The 24,191-nt window shown below is 39.6% G+C and overlaps 1 long non-coding RNA gene across 1 annotated transcript in view; it reads left to right on the forward strand.

The window, feature by feature from the left end:
- The window catches only part of LOC111768153 (uncharacterized), a 103,425-nt gene extending 80,889 nt beyond the window's left edge, over positions 1 to 22,536 (forward strand). Inside the window, exons 3-4 of the long non-coding RNA XR_002800295.2 lie at positions 10,093 to 10,224; positions 20,385 to 22,536. This is a non-coding gene — a long non-coding RNA (uncharacterized lncRNA). The remainder of the gene's footprint in view (positions 1 to 10,092; positions 10,225 to 20,384) is intronic.
- The last annotated feature ends 1,655 nt before the right edge of the window (positions 22,537 to 24,191 follow it).

Raw genomic sequence — 24,191 nt, forward strand, 5'->3', positions numbered from 1 at the left:
TGTAACCAATCATTTAACATGAGAGCTAGACGTAGACCTGGATTCTTTCTAGATAAAATTCTTAAGATCTGGATGAAGTCTTTTCATGATAGGAGCCCTGAATCCATGTTGGTCTTTATGCTACAAACCTCCACCTGTCATTTGGAACCATGCTATTTTTATTCCACTACAAAATTTCTCATTTTCCAAAGTAAATAATTTCTTAGTGAGCAGAGCCAAAACAAAACCCTCCCTGCTTTGAATCATGCTGGCGTGGCATGCACAGTGTGGGTTTGGGTTTCCATCAAAGGCATTTCCCTTTCCAACTATAAACTCCCTTTTTCTTCCCAAAACTATTTCATTGCTCAGTCCAGAAGTTCAGATGTCAGAGTTTGCGAGAAATATGGCTCTGGGGTGTAATCAAGCCAAAAATTTTTCTCAAGGAGAAATGAAACCTAAGTTAGTAAGCTGTGAAAAGACTTATTTCTAAAGGATTTACTTTCCCCCAAAGAGATCAGGAGGTTCTGTTAGGGGCCTGAGTTTCTCCTAACATAAAACTTCAAAGGGATCAATTACCGACACTCAGAGCTGCTACCTCGTTTTTGTAGTTTCAGACTCAGTATTTTTAGCTTTCGGATGCCTTTTTTCTTTTTTTTCCCCCTTCGAGCTATCGGAGAGCAGTGTGGGGACACCACAGTCAGCAATGTGGAGCATCAATCAAGAAAGGCCTGCATATACTCTTTTCTGCCATCAAACCATTTTTTCCCCAGCTTCCTCGTCAGCTGTCAATCTTCATGTTACACAATGAAATTCAACACATGTTGAAAATAAAAGAGACTGTCTACATTTCTCCACTTGTTTTTTGAAGAAAAACACCTGTACATATATTAATCATAATGAGCATGTTCATAATTATGAGGATAATGACAACACAGCTAACATTTATGTAGCTTTCTATGTGTCAGGGGCCAGGAAAAGGTTTTTATTCGTTCGTTCCCCAGATAAGTGATGAGTGCTGGATGTATGCCAGGCAGAGTCTAGGACTGAAGGTATTGCCCTTTTGTGGAGCTTACATTCCAGTGAAATCCTCCACAGGAATTCCCTCATTTATTTGCATGAAAACGATCATTTAGTCCCTACCCTAAACTTTGGATGCAGGTACAATTATTTATTCAATTTTACAGGAGAGGAAACTTAAGTAAGTTAAATATTGTAGCCACGACTCCAAAGTTAGAATGAGATCAAGCTGGGATTGGCTCCCTGGCATAGGATTGCACAACCTATGCCCTGAACCACATTATGTTATTGAATCCTCTGTGTAATCTTTCCTTGTGATTACACCAATCAAGATATTTTGTATAAGGAAACTAGAGGTTACGTTACTCTCCCCAAACCCCACACCTGGGATTTGCATTCAGGACTTCTCCAGCTCAATCCACTCATTCTTCCATGCACATGTTTCGCACACGTAGTGGTGTGCACATACACACACACACACACACAAATGCAACCTCTTCCTCAGGTATGCTCTTTTCCACCTGAACAGTAAGGGTCTGGCGGAACACAAATTCTTTGTGAAAATGGCGGGGCTATCATTTATAAACGAGGAAAACAACCTCCCTCTTGTAACCTTCACACCAGAGATTCCATTTCTGCATGTTATGCTGTTAAACTGAAGTATAGTAGGGTTCATTTGTTTCTGTTTACATTTTTAGATTTTTCTTTAATCCTATCCTTGTTGATTTCGTTGTATGTTTTAATTTATAGAGCATTACCATGCTTCTAAAAGTCAAAACTATGCAAAACCAATATATTCAGAAAATGTCTTTCCGCCGTCATGGCTTCCACTCAGCTTTCCTTTCATTCCTTGCAGATAATCAGTTTCACTGTTTTTTGGTTCATCCTTCCTGTGTTTCATTTTGCAATAGTATAAGCAGATATATGTGTTTTACGTTACCTCCTTTCTTACCCCAAAGTTAGCATTTTATATATACTTTGTGTTTTTTCATTTAACAATATATCCTGGATTCACTTCATATCAGTCCATAGATACCTTCCTTATTCATTTTTACAGCTGTATAGCACTCTATTGTGTGGATATAACACAGTTTATTTAACCAATCTCCTATTTTGGGGCATTTATGCTGAATCTAACATCTTGTAATTACAAATGATGTTGCAAATAATAACTGTATGCAAATGTATTTTCCTATTGTTGGACATGTATTATCAGGTAAATTCTAGAAGTGGATTTCTGGGTTAAGGGGTAAGTGAACATGTAGTTTTACTAAATATTGTCAAATGTCTGTCCGTGGTTATACTGTTTTCATTTCCATCAACAATATATGAGTGACTGCCTACAGCCTTGCCAATAGTGTCTTTTATCAAGCTTTTGAATTTCTTATTAATGTAATTAGTGAGACAGGATATTTTAGTAGTTTTTAATTTGCCTTTCTTTTATCATGAATAAGATTGGGTATCTTTTCATAGGTTTAAAAGACATTTTATATATTCTCTGTGAATTTTTTAATGTCCTTTGCCCATTTTTGGTCTTCTCCCCACCAATTAAAGTATTCATATTTTAGTAATATTAGTCGTTTATCAGTGATCTATACAACAATTTTTTCTCACAATATATCTATTTTCTTGTGACTTTGTTTATATATTTTATCACGATTTAAAAAATTATTTGTCGCCAAATATCAATTTTTTTAAAATTGATGCTGAATTCTGTGTCATAGAAGCCTTTCCTTATACTCAGGTTATAGAAGAATTTTTCTTCTAATACTTGGATAGTTATATATTTTTACATTTAAGCGTTTGATCTATTGGGATTTTATTCTTACATATGATGGGAGAAAAGGATCTCAATTAAACTATTTTCAAAAGGCTATCCAGTTATCCTAACAGCATCTACTAAAAACTCTTTCTTTGCCCCATTGATATGAGATACTACCTTTTTTATATACGAATATCCATACATAGTTCAATGCATTTCTGCACTTGCTATTTCATTCCATCGGTCTTCTGTCTATTCATGCATTAGAATGTTTTAGTAGACTTAGCTTATGTTTTAATATCTGCTAAAACTGGTCCTCGTTCCCTCATGTCTTCTTCTACAGTATTACTGTGACAGTTATTGTATGCTTATTTTTTCCCATATGGATTTAGTATCAATTTGTCTAGCTATAGTGAAAAAGCTTGTTTGTGTTTCTATGGGGATAAATTAAAATTTCCCTGAGTCAACTCTTAGTTTCCTGGAGCCCATCCTTTAATATAGTCCTCAGAAAAGAACTCAAGAGTATGGTGTTCTTTGGGTTCTTACACGTTCAAAAGTAGCTTTCTATAGCCTTGTTACTTGAATGATGGTTTGGCCTGATTTCTTTGAGTTGCTTATAAAACTGCCACTGTAGCATTGCTTTATATTTGTTCTTGAGAAGCTTGATGGATACATGGCATAGGTTTGTCCAAACGCATACCATACCAAGAGTGAACCGTAATGTAAACTGTGGACTTTGAGGGATTATTATGTGTCAATGTAGGTTCATCGGTTGTAACAAATGTACCACTCTGGTGGGGGATGTTGATAATGGGGAAGGCTATGCACGATTGGGGCCCGGGTGGGAGGTGGAAATCTCATATCTTCCTCTCAATTTTTCTGTGAACCTAAAACTCCTCTAAAAAGTAAAGTCTTAATAAAAAAAAAGTCACTCTGGTTATTAGAACCAAGTGGAGGCAGATATTCCAGTGAGGATGCTGTTAGTAATCTGAGACCTGATGGAGGGTTAGGTCAAGTTTGCACTCAAGGATATAGCAAGAATATTCTCAGACAGCTGATTAAAAAATCTAGCACGTTCTATGCATCAATTGTTTGAAACGATCATAAAATAAGTTAAATTTAGTAATGTATCTCAGGGGGTACCTGCACTTTCAACTTATATTTGATTTTCAAGTGACATTTCTCATGAATCACATATCAGAATTGGAGAGAATCTCAGTCGTTCAAACTTTATAACTGTAATCAGTCATCTTTAGTAGAGCTTGGAGAGAAGAGGGACCTGGTAAAGCTCATCACAAATCTGAACAGTTCAGTTATAAGCTAATTATCAGGTTGAACTGGGCTTCGCTGAGGAGCTGCTTGACAGTTTCAGAATAAGTTGTGCCTGTCTTCAAATTCCATCAGGCTCTTCCTGCCTCCAATTCTGCCTCCTTCATTCTAGATAAATGCTGAAATTCTCACAATGCAATATAGAACAATACTTGATAAGATTTTGTCAATTCCCTACTTGGAGCCAGAGAGCTGGAATAACTAAGTTTGAAACTGTGTACAGATTGTACAAACCTGTCTTGGAGAGAATTGAAAAATCAGATATTCTTTATGAGATTTTTTTCTCTTCTGTGTTTTTAACTGGTGATTCAATTCATTCTCTAGAGTAATCATTTGAAGTTTAGCTTTCACCAGCACCTTTTCTATTCTTTCCTCTTAATTTTAGGCACATTCGATTAACAGGCGCAGTAAGGTTTTAGTATTTAAAGATGTGCTATGGTGAATAAGGTAGAAGAAAAGGAACTGAAATTGTAAGGACCAATATAAGGGAAGATGATGCAATAAAGCTGGGACAGCGTGCACCGCCCTGGATGTTGGATATGGGCAATTTATTTCGAAAGTCATAAAAATAAATCCATATCCAGGTTTACGCGGTAAGATTGTTTCTGGGACTTTATCCTAAGGAAATAACTTAAAGGCAGAAAATGGAGAGAGAAAAAAAAACTATAAGCCCGGGTATATTTAACTATAAGCTCTGGTGAAGGAGGTGGTCCTGGGCTCCACAGTGTCCCAGCCAGATTTGGATGTGAAGGATCAGGGAATGAAAGAACCCATTCCTAGAATTTCTTTCTTTGCCCATATGACTGGGGACTCCTACACAGTGTTTTTGAGGGCACTTCAAGTATATCCACCCTCTCAGCAAAAGGTATTCTCAACTGCTCTCTGATGCTCAAAAATTCTTTTAAAGTATTGAATGCCTTTGTTTTTCCAGGGTAATATAGAAAATACACATTCTCATCAGCTGGAAGAGAACACAACGATGTACCTGCCTATTGGCCTCCCTTCCTCACTCACTCTCTCCCTTTTTATTTCCCTGCCTTTTTCCCTCCCTCCATCTCTTTCTTACTTCTCCCTAAATACATTGATCATTCCATGTGTTTTAAGCCCTATAATTATTACTATAAATACACAGATGAATAAGACAATTCTCTTTCTCTTAAAGAGTTCAAAATCTAATAAAGAGGTGATGTGAGCAAAAATGTTGGAGTTAAGAACCTCTGAATATTCCACCCTCCTTAAAAGCAACTTAAAAGACTAGCAAAAAGATTATAATTAACTTTTTTTTTTCAGAAATCTGGAGAGTAACCAAAGGCTTATAGCAACCTGGGGAACATTATTCAAGAAAAGCAGCTGAATTTCAGGAAGACCAGGGGGATTTGTGGTCATCCCCCTGTCCTAGTCCCTGTCACCACTCTCCACTTCCATAGTAGCCTTGAAAAATGAAAGCACAGCACCACAAATTCAGAGGAAATAAGCATGTACCCCAACATGGCCCTACCCGCTGGCATGTGCCATACTGATTGTGAGCACAATTAGAGAGCCAATCTTTTGTATCAAGAGTTGCATCTCTCTTCAAGTCTCTTAAAGATCCCAGGAGGAATAATGTTAAATACAAACTTCAAAGTGATTAAAACCCATTAAATCATTCCAATCGACTATAAGGGTTGGAGTCAACATGAAATCATAATGCCTGGGAATTATGACTATCAGAAAATAGGAGAAAGGTGTTCATTAGGGAAGTTTCGTATGGTGCAATAGGTTATCAAGGTGTCAATAAAGTGCCTCGGATTTGGGGTATCACTTTAATGGTGCCACATTGGCTAGATAACAAATCACCAAGGAGCCAACGTGAAGCCTTGGGTTGGTTCAGAGCTGCCAACATTTATTGTACAGGCTATGGAATAAGAATTGAGTGTACATGTCATACCATGGTAAATAGATGCTATATGACTGACAACTGGAGAAGAGGAGCAGGTGTGCAATAAGGTGAGTCATGACCTCTGGAATAAAAAGAGGCATGAGGTAAGTAGAATGACAATCTCAGTTTGCTCAGGACTGAAGGGGTTACTGGGCAAACCAGGCCAAATTGATTAAGCTAGAGGTAGGTGACCATATGCAAAGAACAACAGTATTGACAGGGTTCCCGTAGGGGAAGATAAAGTAGAAGAGTGTAAAGAAACACCAAAGAGGTTTGTGTGTTGTTGTCCTCCTATGTACGGAACAAGAGCTGGGTGCCTGAAGACTCGTTCTGCCTTGACTGGATTTGAGCTCCATGGTCAGGCTCAGAACAAAAGGAGGAAAATCTTCTCTGAGACAATTACTTCTGTATATGAATTACCTATATTCCTTAACAGCCCCCACCCCTAACATCAAAACCAGGCCTACCTGGGAAGTTATCTGCCCAGAAAGGAGGAAGAGGTTGAATCCCAGATGTGTGGTGGATTCTGTGACTCTTAAGTGGAGGGGTAAGAAATACATGCTTTGGGCCCAACCTGTACAGAAGCTAAATATCTAAAACTATACTCCAGAGAAGAACTTTGGAAATAAATAATTTCATGTAAATCTGGAAATAGAACTTCGTTCATTAACAAACACTCCTAGACGTCCTTCTGTGTGCCAATCACTGTGCCTACCCACAACCCACATGGAGAACTCTTCTGCCCAAAGACTACACTGAAGTTTCCTCCTGGGTGTCCACATTTCTTACGAGTTGACATGTCCCTCCTTCCCCACTCAAATAACACCCAGGGTAGGTATTTGCAGCAGGGTGGGAATTTGACCGAAGACCAGTGTGTCCGATGGTCTGGAGTTCAATCTCTGTACAATGACCTCATTCACAAACTTGAGCTGGATAAATTCAATTTCCTGTTTCATTAATTTAAATTGGAACTTCCAAGACAATTAGCCAGCTAATCCAGGAGGAATTGAGGCCAGAGGGACCATGATGGTTGAAGTAAAACATAGATACTGGGGGCCAAAGCCATGAGGACATGAGGAACTTATATCTTTCTTTTTCTATACATTTGAAAGGAATTGCCTCTGTTTACTCCATCCTACTCATCACCCTTCATGTAATCCTCAACTCTGCAAAGTAGATATGAGGAGTGCGATGAGGAAACCTGAACTTCAGAGAAGTTATTAACTTTTTCAAAGCTACACAGTCAGTGAAAACTTGACCCCAGTTTGGTTAAAGAAGCTTAGTTCCAGTAGTGCTCACTTCTTGCCTCCCGGCAAAATATAGAATTATAAGAATATTGAGAGTAAAATGACATTTAGAAAACAGTATGTATTTTTTTAAGTCAACAGGAAAAGCTATTTTAATCTTTTGAATAAGCCTTAGATCTCAATAAGTCCTTATGCTTTACTAATTCACACTATTTGGGGGAAAGGCTGATTATAATTAGTGAAAATAGACATTTTGTCCTATTTTTATAGAAATGAAGTTTTGTTACTTTTACCACTTGAAGTAACTGGAACTAGTGTAGTCAATGTCCTTAGGGGATGTAGTTTAATTCTTGAGTGGGAATATTAAGTGAGTGTATTAAAGGTGAACTAGGATGGGGCTGGCTCAGTGGTGTAGTGGTTGGGTTCACACAGTCTGCTTCTGTGGCCTGGGGTCTGTGGGTTTGGGTTCTGGGTGCAGAACTACACACCACTCATCAAACCATGCTATGGTGGCATCCCATATACAAAATAGAGGAAGATTGGCACAGATGTTAGCTCAGGGCCAATCTTCCTCAGCAAAAAAAAAAAAAAAAGAAAAAGAAAAAGATCTAAGACGCCCAAAACTATCACCTTGATGAATTTAACAAGCAATAATCATGAATGATGTACATATACATGCCAACCTGCTACTGCTTGAATTTCAGGGAGCAGAGAGTAGAGGTAATGGGAGTTTTCTGGCTCATAATAGTAAACCTAATATTTGTGAGCATTCACTATGTTTCAGGCACTGTGCTGTGTACTTTACATGCTTTTATTTTGTCCCTTATTTAATCCTCACAACAACTTTATGTCATAGGTATTACTACCTTCCCCATTGTACATATAAGGGAATTTAGGCTCAGAGAAGTTAAGTAACATTTTCGCAATAACAAAGCTGTTAAGTGACTGAGCTTAAATCCCAAACCCAAGTCTTCCTGCCCCCAGTCTTCTATGCTTAACTACCGGTTGATATCCAAAGGTAGTAAGATTTTTTTCCAAATTCTACTGGAATCAGTCATTTCACCTTTGTTCCATAAAAAGTCACTGGTTCTGTCTACCTGACAGTGAATTTACTAAGGGTCTAAGACTCTGGGTCATTGTGTCTTTTTTTCTTTTCCTAGCCCAATTGCTAGTGTTCTAATTTGTTTCTTTCTTGGAGAAAAGCAACAGCCTCCTAACCGTACTCCAGGCCCTCGGCATCAAACTCTGCATCTATTCTCCTTACAGCATCCAGAATCATCTTCAACTGCCTAAAACCCTTCATTACTTTCTTTTTTTTTTTTTTTTCAGGACAAACTCTAGGCATTTTTGTGAACAAGAACTTTTATTCTCAAGCGCTGCTGACTTAGCCAAGAGCATCCACCCCCTCCTTGCCCTACACTTGACATTTTCGCAAGACAGAGCCTCTTGTGTTTACTTGAATATCTGTCAGCACTTTTTACTCAAGCTATTCCCTCCACCTAGAAATACATCTCTCCACATCCCCAAATTCTTGCAAATTCTGAAGATTCAGCTCAGGTGTCAGCTTTCTCTAACCTGTGGGCTATGTTAAATGTACCTCTGCCCTGCTCGCTCATTAACCTGTGCTACACATTGTCCCAGGCCTTATGACTGGTAGGGCAATGATGCCTTTACTCACTTGTCTCTCCCATGTAAGTTGCTTCATTCATCTTTTTATCCACAGTGTTAACTCCGTACCCAGCACAGAGTAAACTTTCAGGTAAGCTTTGCTCATATGGTGTTGAACTGAACCAGAGAGGGCGCTGGTCTCAAACCTGGCCACAGCACTTCATGGTTTTCAGCACTGTTTGTTGAGAGATGATTCTCCGTGGTGTTTCTACAAGTCTTCTCTCAGCTTCTGTTGCAGACTATGCTTCCAAGGATGTCCATGTAGCAAACAACGTCCAAAGATAGTGGTACTATCTCATTCTAAGACAGAGGGCAGATCTGTTTCCTTACCAGCATCACGTATCTCCCTCTGGGGCAAACGTTGGGGAGATTTGCTAGCAGCCACTTTATAAGACTGGGCATCCTGAGCTCAGGTTACTCAGCAGTGACACAAATCCAATACGTGTAGCATCCACTTGGGTCTCTTCGCATCACTATGTGGGACTTGGGGAGCAAGAGGAACTGATGAAAAACTTAAAGCTCATGTGGCCTGTTGTGCTGTGAGTAATAATGTCCTGTGTCTCTGACCCAGGAATAGCATTTTTACTGCCAATATCTACGAAATGGTGGCAGGTTCACTTATTAGCTTTCAAGGAGGGTAAAATTTCAGACGTTCCACAGTTCTTTACAGGGTTGGCCCACAATGTGCCAAATAGAAAAGTAGTTCCCCTCCAGAGCTACAGACATTTTACAGTTGCCAGGATATGATTCCAACTCCTTCATTTTTATAGAGACCCAGAGAGGTGAAGTAATTTTTCCAAGGTTACATAGCTTATTAATTGCTGTATGGAAGGTGACTGGAGTCATGCAAAGAGGATGAACTCTGAAATCATTTCAAATCACAATATTGTTGCTTAATAGCTTCAGCTATTTGTTTAACCTCTCTGAGCTATGGCTTACTCATCTGTAAAATGTGGTTAATAGATCTATGTCAGAAGGTTGTTGAGAGGATAGACTCAAAGGGGACAATGTATGAAGTTGCGTAGTGAGACAATCTGGGGTCTAGTCCCCTTTACTTCCTGTGCAAGTGCACAAATAAAACTTAGGCCTGCTGGGGTTATCCAAGATTTCTGGGCCCTTCTTGTCTGTTGAAACTCACAGAGTCACAAAGCCTTCTTTCTCATTACTTCTAGGTTTATTCTACAGGCCCCCATTCATTCCTCAGGAGTAACGCAGAAGGGACACTGACCAGCACAGCAGAGAGGGAGGTGTTTAAAATGGATTCTGTGGGTGTAGAGCCACTGTTTTCCCTGCAAATGGTCTAGGTAAGACTGACTGTGGCTGAGCCTGTTTTCCTCAGCTTCTATGACTCTGAGTGATTTAATTTCTCTCTGTTTCTTAGTATAAATGAGATTAAACAGATGAATTTGCCTAATAGAAGTGTTAAATGCATTAATTAAGAGCTTTGATATTCACAGCATTTCATTGGCTAAAGCCCAGTGTGAGGGGAGCCCATACTGAGTTTCAAGTGTGTTGTTTCATCACAAGCTTCTTTCTGCCTGTTCTGAATGGAGAGGTGACTCTCCTCAGTTCTGAGGCACGTCCTGCTGTTTTCTTCTAGCGAGAAACTTGATCTCAATCAACTTTGAAGGCAGATTGGTTCTGTCTGATAGTGGAATTTATTATCCATGTCCAAGATGGGAAAGAGGTAGAACACATACCACCGAGGTTCTTTTAAATCTCGTGGCTGTGAGAAAAGCCATGACTCCCCAGAACTCCCAGACTGAGGCTCTACTACCATTTTCTGTGCAGCTTACCCCCGAGAAGGTACTACTTTTGTTGGAATTTCTGCTGAAACTCTGAAAACAGCCAGCTAGTCTAAAAAATAGATCTTCCCATGTGGGAACGTAAACATTTTTCTTCCTACTTTAGGAGGGATGATGACAAAAAAAATTAAGTTTGGCCAGTTGTCCATTTATGCCCTTTCCTGGGCAAACTCCAGTGGCAAGTGTCCTCGATTGGCATAGAGGTTTTAAGGTGGTCCATCCGCCAACATGGGATAATTAGAAAATCCTGGAGGCCCAACCCATGCAAGGTCCTTGAAGTGAAAAAGAGACGTTCGAAATGAAGTTCTTCCCCTTCGGAAGCTTGCAGTCAAGGTGATAGAAACGTGACATGAACATGATAGATCAATCGACGCCACGTAGAAGGCTTTTGTAATTGCCAATGATTCTCTCGGATTCTCCTCCAAAGGGGCTCTGAAGATGAGGGAGTGACCCCAAGTGACAGGGAAGAAGAGGGGTAGAGAATATATTTTTCTCATTAAGGGCAAAACCTGTATTATTTAATTCAGCTGTTTTTACAGCAACAAACACTGTGTGTAGTCCATAGGAAAACATCAGAGAATGTTTGCTTATTTAAATTGAAAGGAACTGAATTGAAACATTAAACCTTTGTGAGTCATCTAAATGGAGGAGGAGACATACTCACTGTTCTTTTTTTTTAATTTTTTTTTTAAATATTGGCACCTTAGCTAACATCTCTTGCCAATCTTCTCTTTTCTTTTGCTGCTTCTTCTCCCAAAAGCCCCCCAGTATATAGTTGTATATTTTAGTTGTAGGTCCTTCGGTTGTGCCATGTGGGATCCTGCCTCAGCATGGCCTGATGAGCAGTGCCACATCCGCACCAAGGATCTGAACTGACAAAACCTTGAGCCACCAAGCAGAGTGCAAACTTAACCGTTCCGCCACAGGGCAGGCCCCTGTCACTGTTCTTTATAAATGTATGTTAACATTTCTCAAGATAACTTTCCAGCTTGTTCTGATCACAGAATGTGAGAGCTTAAGGCAAGTATGAGGCTGAATTAGATGAGTTTCCAGGTCCCCTCAAACTCTAGGTGCAGAATTTTGATTTCTGTGCTGCTTGCCCTGCCCCCCATCACCCAAGAAGTCTCTGGCTGTTTTTACCTTCCTCTTATTTCTCTGTGACTTTTGCTTTTGTGGACCACAGAAAACCAGTGTCCTGCAGGAAGACAAAATGTCTCTGTCCTTTTGAAAGTTGCCTGTGTAGGCTGTGGCTTCAGACTTTATTCTGGCCCAACTCCACAATGCTTGGTCAGGCCCTACTTAGGGGTAAAACTCTGAAACTGGTGAAGCTTCTCAGAGTTACCTAGAGATTCCAGTGTCCTCCTCCTCATCAGTCATGACACTCAATTAAGTCTCTTTAGGCTTTTTTTCCTCGGCCATGAAATCATCCTACAGTAAAGGCTGAAAAACGAGAGGCCACAAACTAAAACCATTCTGCAAATGGGTTATGTTTGGTCCTCATACAGGGTTTTAAAAAAATAGAGTTAATTATGAATATTCATAAATCTAGAGATATCACTTAAAATCAGAACTTGAGGCTTCCTAAAGAGTAAATAAAATTGAACGTATTGTGACCCTGGACTCATCTTCCGTCTGGGTAAGTGTTGGCCAATGCTGAACAGCAGCCATCTCCTTTGCATGAGATGTATGCTTTCCTAATCTCCACAGATCCTTCCAGTCCCTAATGTCCCCTCAGCAAGGTTGGATGTTGATTTTAATTGGTTGTAATGATGAGTTGCTGTCTTCTTATAGTAAAGTACAGAGGAAAGTAGAATAGTTCTTTTATGCACACTTCTACCAAAAGTGGGAAAACAGAAGATGGGCAGCAAACACATATTTAACTAGTGCTTCCAAAGTGTCAGTGATTAATCTAAGTACACAGGGTACAGCAGGGAATAAGAAAGAAATATGCTTGTGGAATTTACACTCAGGTGGAAATTTACAGACAATAAAACAAGTAAACCAATAATTAAGATTCTTTGAGGGAACAGAAGAATGCTATAAAGAAGATAAAATAGAATAGAGTGAACAGAAGAGGAAACGTGAAGGGCATGACGTCAGAAAGGGAGGCAGGGGACAGAAAGATCAAGAAGCAACTTGACAGGATAGAGTTTGCATTATTTTCTAAGTGCAAAATAATCTAAATCTCCCACTAGCAGCTATTGTGGAGTGTTAAGCAGGAACAACTAGACCTGATTTGTGCTTTGAAAGATCATTGTGTTTGCTATGAGAGAAGGGACTCTCGGGGCAAAAACAGGCAAACAAATAGTTCAGGGAGATAGAGTGGTGGTTGCGCTAGTCTTGTGGAAAGGGAGATGATGAGAAATTGTCATATTTAAGGTATGTTTTGGAGGTAGTGGCAACAAGGCTTACTGCTGGATTGAATTTAGGGTGCACAAGAAAGAGAAAGATGACAGTGAAGTTTTGGGCTTGAGCAACCAGATGGGAGAGACAGGAAATGCTAAAATGGGATTGGAGGCAGGGCTGGATGGGGAAAGAAAAGCCAATTTGAGGAAGAGTGAAAACATTGTCACAGTTTCAGCCATATTGGGACAGAGATGATGATTACACAGCAAGTGTAGATGTTGAGTAGGCAATAGGATATCAGAGCATGGAACTTAAGGAAGAGATTTGGGCTGGAGGAATTTAGTGCCTGGGATTAAATGAGATTACCTAGGAAAGGATGTAAATAAAGAAGAGAGAAAAGACATAGGTGGAGAAAGTATTCTTGGGTCACCTCAATACTTAAAGTGGAAGAGAAGGAATATACATCAAAGGTGGTTGAGAAGAAAGAGACTCTGAGATAGAAGGAAAACCAGTTGAGGACGGTTTTATTGAAAGCTATGTAATCAAATGTCTCAAAAAGTAAAGATCAACTCAGTCTTAAGATGCTACTGAGAGTTCAAACAAGGATGGCCGAAATTGATTATTGTCTTTGGCAAGATGTAATTTTCAGTGAAATTGTTAAGAGCCATCTCAGTGGTATAAAGGATAGAAAAGCCTGGAAGTGGGATGAGGAAGTAATGTGAAGAGACAACATGGGGGATGAGTATTAACCATTATTTTGAAGGGTTTTGACACTCAGAAGAACAGAGAAATGTGATTGCAATTGGAGTGCAATTTTGAGTTTAGAAACACATTAATATGCTGCTGAGAGTGATCCAGTTAGAGAGGAAATTCATAACATTGAAGTTTGGATCTATAGAAAGTAAGATGGGATGCAGTTGGGGTAAGTGGAGGGTTTGGACTCAAATGAGAGCTTACTTCTTCTATTGTAATAAGAAGTCAAAAAAGTAAGTCCTGATACCATGGTTTATTAAGCTGGTCCTGTGAAAATGAAGTAGATTTCATTTGAATGCTCTCTTTTCTTTATGAAGGTGATCAGCTGAGAGTATGAGTGATTAGTCCTTAGAGCTTTGAAGAGAGAAAATGTGATGTGAAATAGCCATCTTGTAGAATGGAAGAATGAATTCAATAGAGAAATGTAGTGACTAGCAGTATTGAATGACATTTGAAATAAGTGTTCATAAATATGACGTGAGTCCTGTGAATGCAACTATGTAATTTCAATCCAATAACACTCAGTGACTCAAGTACAGAAGTGGAGTGAGTGGATAGTTGAATTTAACTACGACTTGGGCCTTCACAGGCAAGCACAACCTTGGGAGGGAGGGAGGGACTGAGGAAGTCAGGGTGTTTGTGACAGAAGAGTTATAATGCCAAGACGTGGAATCTAAGTTGGAGTACTGAAAGAATAAGGGCACGTGGGGAAGAATTGAAAGTACAAAGCCAGTAGGACCAACAGTTGAGGGATTGCTAGTGTGGAGACTATAGAGTAAAGTGGAAGGATGGAGATAATGGCATTGAAGAGCAGGATTTACATTTTATAGACCACTCTCTCATACGCTATTGTCATTGATAACTTGATGTGCCAACTTGGCAAGACTATGGTGCCTAGTTGTTTGGTCAACCACCAGTCTAGTTGTTGCTGTGAAGATAACTTTTAGATATGATTAATAATTAAATCAGTAGACTTAAAGTAAAGCAGATTACTCTTCATAATGTGAGTGAGAGTCATCCATCAGTAGAAGGCCTTAAGAGCAAAGACCAAGGTTTCCCAGGGAAGGGATTCTTCTTACTGCCTGAGTTTCTGGCTTGTTGCTCTGCAGAATTTGAACTCAAGACTGCAACATTAACTCTTACCTGAATTTCCAACCTGCTGGCCTCACCTACAGATTTCGTATTTTCAGGCTTTGGAATCATATAAGCCAATGCCTTAAAATAAATCTTTATAGATAGATAGATGGATAGATAGATTGACAGACAGATAGATAAAGAGATAGAGATGGACAAAGAGATGGAGATATCTCCTATTGGTTCTGTTTCTCTAGAATATCCTGACTAATTCAACCATCTTTAATTCTGAATGTTAATTATATTAGGTTATTCCCATGCTTAAAACTGTCCAATTTCTCTCCAAGGCATTGAGAATAGAATCCAAAATCCTAAATGTCGCCTACAAGGCCCTAAATGATGGAGCCCTTGTCTCAACATGTAGATTTCATTTCCTGCCACTGCCCTTTTTCTTGCTATATTCTAATCACAGTGCCCTCTTTCCCGTTCCTTGAGCACAACTGGCTTTTTCTGCCTTAGAATCTTTCTTTCTCAGTGTAGTGTGTGGTTAAGCATGTGGGATCTGGAGTTAGACTGCCTGGGCTCAAATCAGGGCTCTGCTGCTTATTAGCTCCAAGACCTTTGACAGGTCACCTAACCACTCTGTGGCTCAGTCTTCTAATCTGTAAAATGGGAATAATGATAGAAACTACTTCATAGTAGTGTTGCTGCATTAAATGAGCTAATATAAATAGCACATAGGGCAGTGTCTGGACCATATAAGGTGCTCAATAAATATGAGGCATCATGAGGCTATCAGGCATGTGCTTCTCTTGCTTGTTATCAAGTGGCCTCCTTCAATTCAGTCAAACATCAACTCAAATACCACTGCCTCACAAAGGCCTCTCTGCCAATTTTGTTCAAGTATCGGTTGCCCAAGTATCCCATGAGACCTCTGCAGTTCAGGTGGGAGGATTGTCGGTTAATCCAGGCCAAGTTTGATCATGTCATTCACCTTGCCAGGGATGATGGATTTAGGCTTGGTCATGTGATGCCATTCAGCCTCCTCAAAGATGGAGTATTCAGGGCAGTTCATTCCTCTTCACAAAGGAAGCAAGAAATCTCACTCCTTCATTTATCACTTACGGAATTGTAGCAGTCACCATACATTTAGGAGAAGAAAGCCGGAAACATTCCAGAGCCTGACATTGTTTTATTGCTGAGTCAACCAACCCCAGAACTGCCTACCTGCAGGTTTCATTATGTGAGATAACATTGCTATAGTTTAAGCTTTAATTGGGGTTTGCTATTTGTATGAGTCCTAGCTGACACACCTTCCATGACCACCCTAGATAAATTGGCCAAATGCCTGCCCTCCCTAGTAATTTTTTTCCCCTCACTTGTGATTATTCAATATTATCACATTTGTTTGTTAAATGGTTTGGCCGTTTAAATCTGTCTGACCAATGTTTCATCTGACAAATGTTTCATGTCATTTGTCTGAAATGAAACTCCCTGAAAGCGGAGATCAGCCTGCCTTCTACATCCCAGAGACCTTGGGCCTAGGATAGTACCTGACACATGTATGAATGTGTGTTGTCAAATTTCAAAAAGGAGGGGAAGAGGAGTTGAGAATAAGAAATCAAAGCCCATTTCTATACATGTCCATGCTGCTCAATAGCTGGATAACATTGGGTAAGTTTCTTAATTTCTCTGTACTCAATTACCTTATGTTTATTAAAATTTATTCACACAAGGCTATAATGAGGTTTGGATGAAAGGTCACATGTGAGAGAGCTTTGCAAATGGAACAGCAAAGTACAAATGTGATGGAGTATTACTTTTCCTCTATGAATAACACATGATTTTCATCCAAATTGCTTAGCGCTATTATTGTTTAAGGTCATAAAAGAATGTCCCTTAAGAAAAACATTCAAATTTAACTTTCCGAATAGGTAACTGACATGAATTAGAAATGCTATAGTAGCATAGCGCTGTGAGATTTACTTTTCTGGGGTATTGAATGCAAATTTTCTCACTTTTCTGGACACTATAAAGAGTTTTTTCTCCCAGAGTATTCTGTAAAAAATTTTTAATTCCTAACAAAAGAGGTCAGACTTACCAAAGGCAGCATTAGATCAAAGAAAAAAAAAAAGGTACTGTCATTCCTACTCCATGGCCAACAGAAATCTATTTTTTTTTAAAAAAATCCCATCTCAAGCTCTTTACTGTGTTTTCTATTTTTAAAAATTCAAATTCAGGGCTGATCCAATGGCCTAGTATGCTCCAACCTTCAGTGGTCCAGGTTCATGGGTTCGCATCCTGGGTGCAGACCTACACCACTCATCAGCCATGCTGTGGAGGCAATCCACACACAAAAAAATAGAGGAAGATTGGCACCAATGTTAGCTCAGGGCTAAAAAAAAAAAATCCAAATTCAATCTTCATCAGGATAATGAGGCAGGGAGAGCAGAGAACTTCTCCTAACATCTGCATTTATTCAACAAATAGCCAGATCCGACTAACCCACACAATGCCACTGGCATATTTAATTTTACCTGTGGCCCAGGGAACGCTATTCTTCCTGATCAAATAGATTGCCATTAAGCCCTCAACAAGATAGGTTAAAGAGAGAGAAAATAGCATCTCATGTGTAGCCAATAAGTGAACCAATTAAACCTATTTAAGAACAAACCCTAATGTGGTCTGTGGTTCCAGGTATTTTAATTGAAGCCATCTCACAGGTTCCCAACCCCTTTATGAGGTTATTATTTGTAATAGAGCATGTTAAATGACTGTTTAAGAAGAAATCGTCTTCTTTTTTCATGTTATTATGTTCATTAAGGTTAAACTAAATATTTCTTAGATACCAAATGGCAAGCATCAATATGGCAACACTCATTTATCCAGGTGTGTGTCTGGAACATAGGTGTGATCTGTGAAGTCTACACAACAGCATATGCACTTTACTTATAGGAGAGATCATCAGAAATGCATTCTGAGTTCATTAATTTGTACTTTAGAAGTAGTTATAACAAAAACAAGGGTTCTTCCTGTGCAGAAAAACAGCAACTTTAGAATCTTTTCATTTAACTCTCCCTATTACACTGTGAGGTAGAGTGAGGTAGGTGTGTTTAGATGTATTTGTGGCATTTAATGGGAATGTGACCAAAATTTAGGGTGACTACAGCCCCACAGAGCACCTCTCCCTCCCTTAGAGATTCTGGACTGAACTCTGTGAAAACACAGTGAATACTGGCGGAAAGAAAATGAAAAACTACTGCCTAATTATTAACTGTGTCAGCGCCATCATGGGCCCACTAAGAAAAAGACACTGGTCTCCACCCTCCCCCAGGCCTTCAATCCAAATTTTGTCATCCTCTCACCCCCCTAATGACGTAATAGGAGAGAGAAGGAGCTGCCATGCTCCAAGTGGAGGCCTCAAGCCTGTAGGTGTGACCACATAATGCCCATTGAATCTGTCTACTAGTAAATGGGCATAATTAATACTCCAGACGTTGAGCCATTTGATGAGAAATCCCTCCTTTCATGAGTGGTGGAGTGATCTAGGATGGATGGGGCAGACAGGCAGGGGGAAAGGAAATAGCTTTCTCTCCTCTACAGATGCCACTGCTTTCATTGTGTAGGTGAGAGAACAGGCTCAGAGCGGTCACCTATTTCTCTGAGTTTCACAGCTGGTAAGGGGCAGAGCCAGATTTGAAGTCAGGTCTGCATGATTCTAATTGACTCCAAATGGCCCCGCTTGTCCTTTTCCCCTGTCCTGTGCCGTTTTCCCAAATTATCTGTTATTTGGCTCCTTAATATGTAGCAATTGAGGCACAAAAAATAGCAGGTGGTGAAGGCATTACTACAGGCACACAACAGACCATTGCCTAAAGGGACAGAAAAGTCACACCAGCGTCATGTGAGTGACTTACAGCTACTAATGGAATTTTGCTTTTTATAAACACAGAAAAGAACTACACCCCCCCACCCCATCCTCACACACATCACTACTAGCCATTTGATGTAGGAAGAAATTACTCACTATTCCTCTCCAGCATCTAAGGCCATCCATCATGTTACAACTCAAAATTATATTGATCATCCAAAGCATAGAAGTCACCAAGAGAAATATGTAGTGTAATTTATTTTAAAAGGCAGGAAAGTTATAATAAAAGGATTCTATATACATATTTTGTGACATAGCAGTCCCTCAAAAATGAACTGCTGAAAAGAAGAGAGTTTTATGGCCAGATAAGATTTTGAATTACAGCATTTTATGTAAGTCTTTAGATGATTCACACTACATATTACCATGTAAATTAATAAATGTAATAATAAATAGTCCTTTTTCATTTGTGCTGTTTAACTCAGCATTGTGTAAACTTATTTGACCTTAAAAACTCTTTTATCTCCCTCATAATACAAGCCATGGGACTGGATTTCAAGAGAATTCACTATGAAAAACACAAGTATAGTAAATTCTGGAAATATTTAACTCAGAAGATGTAAATAAAAGTTTTCCCCTTTTCGACATCTTTCACAAAGAAAAGTCCTGGTCCTTAGCAGGGTAAAGTCCAGATGCCTGGAGTGTTCCCTAGGAGCATGGCGAGCCACTGAGTGAACAGAGCTTTACTTCATCATGCTAAAGTGTTCTCAGAGAAATTCAAACATTTTTAGGATGAAATGTTGTTTTAGGACTATAAATTGAATGGATCCATTTTCCAATAATAGTCTGCCTAAGTAAAAGAGCTCAGAAAAGTCTAGTGCCTTTGCTTATTATGATAACCAAATCTGATCAAAGATTAGAATCCCATTGACGTTCCGGTCATTGACCCTGACCCTCATAAAATCGACCTCGGGTTATCGAAAACTTGCTTCCTCAGAAGAGACACTTTCTTTTCCCCATGAATCTTTTTTTTTTTTAAGCTGAGTCACTGACAGGAAATAAAACAATTCTAAGGGCAGTTTAAAATCAGACCCACAACTAACAATCCTCACATCATCTCACCACCTATGTAAGGGAGGAAGTAGACAAAGGAAAAAAAATATTATAAAGAATAGCGTTCATTACTTCAAGGACCTTATATGTTTTCATTTTTTCTCAGATAAAATAGTTACAGAGACCCTCTTTACTGTAGAATGCTGTCTGTCCTCTCATTTGAAAATATTTACGTTTAGCCCCGGTGCTCAGACCTGTCCCTCAGACATAAGAGGACTGACTGGCCTGATGTAATTATCATGCTGAAAAAAAAAAAGACTGTTATGTCAAAACTGCAGTAAACATCAAGAAGAAAATAGACGGACACTATTTTCTGCATTTTAAGCAAACTCCCCATCAGGGAAGCTAATAGACCATCACAACCAGCAGTCAAAGGACAGGCACCTTTTTGTCACAGATTCTCAGTTCTTTCTGTTGTAAATAGATGCAATGAAGCATTTGAAACTGCCAAGTGACAACACAGAGAATACCTAAAATCTTTTTTTTCCCTTTCTCTCTACAGCAAATCAACAGACTATGTCCTCCTCTCCTACGTTTTGTCTGACAAGCAGCATTTTTTTAATAAAAGACAGGTGAACGAGTAAATGAATGCAGTGCAGATCCAGTGCAGATAGCTGCCTGCTGGCTGTGTTGGAACCAGGGAGACGTCAAATGGGTAGGGTATGAGTCGCTCTCATCACTCAAACCCAAAGGGTTTCAAATTTAGTGATTGTTTTCTATCTAATGGCAGAAGGTGCTGATTCTTCCTTGTTATCAACAATAACCCCCTGAATACACCTGTGAAAGAACTCTCAAGCCCCTTGTGCCTGGGATTTCTTATCCTACAGGACACTGTAACCTGGTGGGGAGTCCTACTTGGGCCTCAGGGAAGTAGATGTCATTGTGCAGGGCCTGGAGTTAGACTCCAACAGAAACTTGCCAGTGTACTGGATTCTGCCATGCCACATCTCAGCAGCAAATTCTCTTCTTATTTTTCCATGCCCTATTTTAGACAAAGTTTCTAGGATATTCTGGCTCTCTCTCTTTGACACCCCCACCACCCTGCACCTCCAAAATCATCACTAGTCTGTTACCTGGAGATCCTTTGATTCTCCATATCTGGTCCAGAGCTGGAAAAGATCTGACATACTATATGGTTAGATGCGATTTCTTTCCCTAGGGGCTGCAATTCTCTGCCTATGATTTGCTAACATCTTGATGAACCCCTCCTCTTCCCAGCATGCCATTGAATTGATGCTGCACTGTACAACGTTCTAGTCTCCTGTAGAAAGCTGGTGCACAGAGCTGGGGGAAAGTGGTAGAGAGAGCAGGAATGGCATTGGGCATTGAATATAGAGATCAGATCATGGTGCAGGACAGTAACCACCTCAGGTACCATGTTCAGATGGAGGTATGAAACGGAGTGCCAATATGGTGTAGTCTACGAATAAACTAAGGGAGATTTGAGAAAACCATGTGGAACAATCCTGGAGGACCCAGCTTTATTGGTCAGTTTGTCATACTTAGGTAATACACTGGTTTTAAGATACAATGTCCAGAATATACATATTAAACAAATTCTTAAAAGACAAGGATGGAACTCTGAGAAGCAGTCTTTGAACAAAAGGATAATAGAGTGTAGAAAGTTAATACTCTTAGGACTCAGGATAATAAATAAGAAAATGTCTCGTTCTCAAGGACTTTGGAGCCTATGTGGAATGTCGGCATGTATATGTTATAGTACCAAAAAATAAACCCTATCCTAGAAATCAAAATCAAGCGCTATGAAAGGGCACCAAGTAACTCTAGGTGGAAGAGCCAGATGGGATCTCACAGAAGAGGTAATAATTGGGTTGGATCATAAAGCAGAGGTTGCAGCACATGAGGAGTGAAAAAGAAAGAGGGCATTCCTGGCAGCTGGATCAGAATGACAAGAGCAGAGAGAGGTGCCAGGTATGTTCAAAGGATAAGACAGAGTTTGGTCTCATAAGAATGATTATCTCAACATTATTTGCGATAACAAAAAGTGAAAACAATTTAAGTATGAGGCAGTCATACCAGTTGGGACTCATAAAAGGCTGACCAAGACACTTAAAAGGAAAAACTGGGGAGTGAGATGTCCAAAGGAGGCTTCGGAAATGGCTGACATATTCCTGAGAATCTGGAAGTCCACATGCATGTGGGCTGTGTACATGCCCAGGAAATACAGGAGAAGGCCCTAATCTCTCACTTCTGGCTGACCTTGAGACTTTGCACAGGCAGGAAGTGAAGACTAAAGCAGAGTTGGAAACTGCTTGCTGGAGCTTTGAAGATGTGTCCCACAACACCCAGAGCCTCTCAGCAAAGACTATTAGACTTATTTGGTCCAAGACATAAAAGGAAATCTCTGTCCCATCATTAGGTGACCTCTAGGCCAACTGAATAAAGACTTCAGTGGCTACACACAACCAAGAACAAACAGTTACAAAAAAACAGCAGAAATAGAAACAACCAAAAGCACCAACATTATGAGAAATGTCAAGAAACAGGAATGTATGGCCCATACATAGGAAGAAAGCATTCACTAGAAACTTTCCCGAAGGAAACCCCGACATTGGACTTCATAGGCAAAGAGTTTAAGTCAATATTGCATATGTGTTCAAATAACTAAAATAAATCTTGTCTAAAAAACTAAATGAAAGTATGAAACTGAAATTGATTTTATTTTAAAGAATGTAAAGCTCACTCACCATCATTCTGTGCTAATTTTCACATGGGTGGCTCTTCTCCTGTAGTCTTCTTTGGGACTGCACTTCCTCATCACTTATGCATCACATTCTACTGGCCCTTTGAGGACCAGCCAGTCCAGCTGGAGCACTGATCTTGGCTGTATTAAAAGTCCCTTCCACTCACCTGCCACTGGGCATGGCCTGCCTTCTAGTGCTGGGTATCTTCTCCCCTGTTTATTTATTGTTCTCTATCTAGACTATGAACTCTTGGAAGATGGATCCACATCTGTTTGCTGTTGTCACGCCCAGAATGTTTGCATAGTCATATGCACATACTCCATTCTAAGATATTATTTGTAAAAGTTCTACATGAATAAACTGGTACAGTATCTTGCCAAAGTTTAGATCCTGAGTCTCAGAGTATAAGAGCATTTTTCTTTCTAAATACACTACAGAAAAGATGAGAAAAGATATAGAAAAGGATCAGGATTGCATCCACAGAAAAAAGACATTGGCTGATGACAAGGCCTTGATATGACTCCAAACTATTTTAGGAGATATTTTTAGGGAGTCCCATATAACAATGACAATAAAAATGATAATAAATCAAATATATACTGTTTATTTTGCTAGTGCTAAGTCCCTTTTAAACATTTTATATGCATTTTATCTCCATTAAATTCTTACAGCTACCTTTACCTAAGTACAGATGAGGAAATAGAGGTCCAGAGGGGTTAAGTAATTTGCCGCTTGCTAGTCACTGTCAGTTTCAGAGCCTGTGTTCATGATGTCTCTGTGTATGCATGCTACATTGAGACCTTTCTGTGAAATGTGAAATTGCCCTCATCTAGGCCATCTCTATTCCCAGATCCCATGGCCCCTGTTTCCAGAGCAGAGTGTTTAAGATGGCTGTAGCTTCTTAGCTATTTCAGAGCTTCTCTTATTATCTTAATCTGGTTTATTCCTCAGGCAAATTGGAAATAACTTCTCCACTGACCCAATGTGATTATTGTTAAGAACTTTTTTAATAGACGCCCAAGTTCCTTGTATCCGTGAATTCACTTTCCTGGCACCCAGAGGAAAATGTTGAGAATGTGAGGGAAAGCATATGTTCACCCTCTGTAGAAGCCCTTCTTAGGTACTTGGTCAAAAGAAGAGGTGTGGAAACCTCAATTCAGCTCAAATTTCAAGCAGGATATGCAGAGATATCTAAGTCTTTGAGATTTCCATTTCCCGATAAGAAAACAATTCAAGTCGGTTATTAAGACTATCAACATAAAATGGATTTCGGAGACCTGATTTGATTTTAAAATATCAGACTCTGGAAACCAATTTATGAAAAGGAATTGGTGTGAATAACCAGCTGTAATCTCATAAGCATGTGGATGACGTGTTCCTTCATCTGGCCATTCTCACTGTTTTATATTAAAGCTTGTTGAGAAATGCCTGGCTAGGCATTCACGCAAACAGATTTCACCTTGCTCTGGGAAGAATTATCTTGGATCTTATACAAATCTCTTCTTTATGAGAGCTGGGGCCTCTTAAGCCTGAGAAGATAGTCTGGGCTACCCTAATTTGCTGGGGAAAGGGGCAACATGTGAACAGAATGTGGAGTCCCCAGC

Source organism: Equus caballus, chromosome 15, assembly GCF_041296265.1.
Source record: "Equus caballus isolate H_3958 breed thoroughbred chromosome 15, TB-T2T, whole genome shotgun sequence".
In the NCBI taxonomy this organism is placed as follows: Eukaryota; Metazoa; Chordata; class Mammalia; order Perissodactyla; family Equidae; genus Equus; species Equus caballus.